Source organism: Arachis duranensis, chromosome 4 (assembly GCF_000817695.3).
Source record: "Arachis duranensis cultivar V14167 chromosome 4, aradu.V14167.gnm2.J7QH, whole genome shotgun sequence".
NCBI classification, from domain to species: Eukaryota; Viridiplantae; Streptophyta; class Magnoliopsida; order Fabales; family Fabaceae; genus Arachis; species Arachis duranensis.
This window is the reverse complement of record NC_029775.3, coordinates 111,363,965-111,368,405: the sequence shown is the minus strand read 5'-3', so window position 1 is coordinate 111,368,405 and position 4,441 is coordinate 111,363,965. Positions and strand designations below refer to the sequence as shown.

The 4,441-nt window shown below is 35.3% G+C and overlaps 1 protein-coding gene across 1 annotated transcript in view; it reads right to left on the bottom strand.

The window, feature by feature from the left end:
• Positions 1–3,231, bottom strand: part of LOC107485844 (subtilisin-like protease SBT3) — an 18,565-nt gene extending 15,334 nt beyond the window's left edge. Inside the window, exon 1 of the mRNA XM_052259932.1 lies at positions 3,142–3,231. The gene's annotated coding sequence lies outside the window, so the exon portion shown is untranslated. The remainder of the gene's footprint in view (positions 1–3,141) is intronic.
• Between the last annotated feature and the right edge of the window lie 1,210 nt (positions 3,232–4,441).

Genomic DNA, 4,441 nt, shown 5'->3' with positions numbered 1-4,441 from the left:
AAAGATTCGTCAAAAAGGGTGAAAATCCTCCGACCTTGAATGGCTCGGAAGGACACCCATTGCTGTTTGTTGTTTAGCCCACTAAAGGGCTTAGTCATATGGAAAAGATAAAAGAAGATTCTCAAGGAAGTCGGGAAGTCCAGAGCGTGGCTTATAAACTGGTAAATCTTCAAAAAACCCCAAGAATTGGGGTGGAGTTGAGTAGGGGCAACCTTACAGTGGTGCAAAATGGATATCTCGAAATCTGAGAAAGGAAGAAAAACACCCAAACGGGTGATCATACATTCATACATGAAGAAGAAATGAGGGGTCGCCTCATTAACTCTCCCAAAACAGACCCGGTCTTCAGGACCCGGGATTATCAGTTCATATTTGGGCTCGTCCTCGTCCGAAGTACAGAGCCTATGATGAGTACGAAGGTGAGTGATGAACTCAGCGTCGACCAACAGTTCCTCCCCAAGGACCGTATCGTCAACCCACTAAGAAAGAACGTCTACAGAAGCCATATTTTATATAAAGAAAAGTGGCAGAAAACCTACAAAAAGGAAAAAGAAAAAGAAAATCAAAAAACACGGCCACTAAAGAAGAGAGATTCGAAACTAGAATCTACGGGCCAACCTATCTACTCGCAAAACAAAACATGCAAACAAAAAGCATGACATGGAAAAAGCAAAACTAACCTTTATCCGAAAATGAAGGTTGGAGAGAAACAGAAGTCTTCGAACACAAGGATGTAGTACGAACAAGATAAGGAGAAGTTTGAAAGATTGCAGAAACGGAAAATGGAAAGAGAGGGAAAGTATTTATAAAAAAGGCCAAGGGGCATAATGGTAAAAAGCGAGGCAGTCATTAATGAGACTGCACCGTTACCAAAGCCCTCAATCCCTAAACAATCCCTCAACGGACACGACGCCTCAATCCCTAAATGATCCCTCAACGGACACGACGTTCGAATTGACGTAACTGTCAGAAACCAAAAGTCGCGAGAATCACGTCGGTTCCCAAGATCCGTGTTCTTTCAAACAAGTCGACTACGCACCCGAGTTGAATACTTGAACCCAAACTTTAAAGAAAATTTGGGCTCAAGTAGGGGCACTGTTCATACCCTGGCCCAATACTAAGGCCCAGGTCTAACTAAAAGGCCTAATCTAAGGGATTAAGCCTAGCTAAGCGCCGCCTTCCACATAAGAAGTCGGTGCCATTCACGACTTGGTCTGAAGAGGTCGGATGTGGGATTAGCTGGCAGATGAACACTCATTCAAATGAGTAACCGCCCCTAAAATCTCTCTAACCGCCTCATAAAGCCATATCTTAACCTCCCCAAAATAATAGGGACGGTTACTACCCTAAAGATACGGCACTACACCAACGGTGGTTATTGGCTCACCACTATAAATACACTGACACCCCTCAGGTATCTCTAAGTCCAATACTCTCTAAAGACCTGCTTACACTCTTGCTAACTTAGGCATCGGAGTGTCTTTGCAGGTACCACCCCCCATTCACACGCGAGCACAAGTCGGACGGAGCCTCCCGAGCTGCGGACCTACCTGGAGCTCTCCTCCATCATACACTTGGGCCGCCAAACGCCATCCTCAGCATTAATCTCCGGTTACCTACCGTAACAGTAACATTATTATATTTATTATTGCTTTAGACTAGTAAATAATGAATATAATAATTAGATGATCGAAGACGGCTAATTTTTTTTATATTGGGTTATTATTAGTGTTTTTCATTAATATTATGATGTTTTGGTGTAATGCAGTAATATGGGATAAAAAGAAATCGTGAGTAACGATTTCAAATAAGACAAAAAATTAAAAAAAAATTAACAGAAATCGTGAATTACGATTTCAAATAAGACAAAAAAGAATAAGAAATCGTTAGTCACGATTTTAATTTTTTAATTTTAAAAAATATGATTTATGAAATCGTGAGTAACGATTTCTTTTGTTATATAAATCGTAAGTAACGATTTGTATTGTGTATCACATTTATAAAATTTATCCATTTTAATTCATACCAACGTAATACACCCTTTCATCTATCATATAAAAAATAATTAACTCGATCGAAGACATAATAGTAAATATACAAATAATATAAAATTGACTAACATTAAGGTGACATAAAAAGATGGGAACTTAATATATCAGAAAAATACCTTCTTTTTCATTTTCTTTTTTCACACAACTAGGGTCACACTTTCTCTATTGATGAAAAATTGAATAAAAAAGGAAACTGAACAACCATACTATTAAACCAATACAATGCCTATTTTTCTATAAATATAAGGAACGATTGTCATTTAATACCATAGAAGTTTGTTCTTATATAGAGGGATGCTCTGTTTCTACCGTCTTGTTTATATCATCAACAATATCATTGACCAACTGCTCCAAGTTTTCCTCACCTGACTTTACCTTAGTTTGCTCCATTGTCGGGGTTTTGAGGGTATTACACTTTACTATTTACTCTCTAGGACTTTCACTCAATGAATTTGGCAAAGACAATAGTGAAAAGTAAGTAATGGAATCACAAATTCACAACCTCCAATGTTAGGCTCAACAAGTCTTTTACAGCAGTTAGAAAGTCTAGTTTACAGAATTTTTCTCAAGTCCTGAAATGGGTTAAAAAATTTGGATATGGAAATAGAATGAGTGTTATATTTTAGCATGATAATTTTTTGTGTTTTTTAAAAGTTTGGAGTACACAGATCGAACCGAAGAATTTGTGTTGAAAAATTAAAAAAGATTGGAGTACACAAATTGAATAGTCCGATTTGTGTACTCCAAATTTTTTTAATTTTTTTAACACAAATCGGACGGTACGAGTATAGAAATCAGACGGTCTGATTTGTGTATCTAAAAATCGGACTGTCTAATTTATACTCCGTACATTAAAGCATCTCACATTTTAAAAAAATATCATAGTAAATTACAATTTAAAAATAAAAACTATTGTTAATCCAATATTAAAAATAAAAAAGTGCTTCAAATGTTTTGATGAAAAATAAATAGTAAATACTATAAGAAAAGTACCTTTGATTTGGTAAAAGGCACTGTATCATGTGAAAAACGGCACTTGTATATTTTGTTGTAACATAAACATGCAAAAGCAATAAAATTAGTTAATTACCTTGTACATGGCAACCCTAGCCTTTGGTGCAATGCCTCTAGCCACACCTTTGGCATATCCAAAGAAATTGGCACCATGAACATAGTTTCCAGCAACAGTGGATGATGTGTGAGTTCCATGTCCATCATAATCCCTAGGTGAGTTCATCTTGATTGTGACATTAGGTTTTGCAGCAACCAAACCCTTGTTGAAATACCTAGCACCAATGAGCTTCAAGTTGCACATGGAGGCATTGAACTCTTCACCTTCCTCACATGTCCCTTTCCATTTCAATGGAAGCTTCTTTTCCATTCTATCATCTTTGAAGCTCTCACTCTCAGGCCACACCCCACTATCAATCATACCCACAATCACACCCTCACCAAGGTTTGAAGCATTCCATAGCCCAAAAGAAGGGTCTAAAGAGAGAAACTCAAAGGTGTGTGTTGTGTCCATTGTGGCGGTTCTAGCAGGATATGCTGAAATAAATCCATATGAGTTTCTAAGAGAGTTTAATTCTTCTGAAGATAAGGTTGCACTAAAACCATACATTGCATGATTATATGAGTACAATAATTGTTTTTTTGATGGTTTTTTTATTACTATTTGATATGTGAATGGATGGTTTTGAAGATTGAATTGTGGCCTCAAACCAATCATGGTGGGTTGTGAATATGTTAGGAAATTGAGATTTGTCCATATGGACTATGTATGTGGAATAAGTTGAACTCTCATCAACATTATTATCATTGCCATGAAGGGACAATACAAAACATGGAGTAGTGATGATAAGGAACAAGATTAATTTAAGTGAATAGACAAAGTTAGGTTCCATGAATTGGAATTGAAACTGATAACACTAAAAAGAGTTTGAATTTGAACAATTGTTGCTATGATCAGATTCATATATATATATTGTGTGGAACAAGTAATTGGCGTTTAGATATATGATAGAGGCATGATAGAAAAAACTTTTTTCTTCACGACATTTATTTGATGATGAGATGTTTTTTACTGCGATTTTTTAATTGATTAGATAATGATACTGTTCAATGAGGAAAAAAGAGATAAAAGAAATATAAAATAAATTAATTTTTTTATAAAATACTTTTTACGTTTATTTGAATATCATCAAAAGTTGAAAATGTATATTTTATATAATCATTTATTTTAATAAAGATGTGTTGAGATTGAGAAAACAAAAATAATAATTTAATAATAATTAACATTGTAGTTTTGAGTTAAAACTTAAAAGCTCACCAGTATAGTTGATGTATATGTTTATTGTGTAGAGAATTAAAATATGTATAAAAGGCCCAAA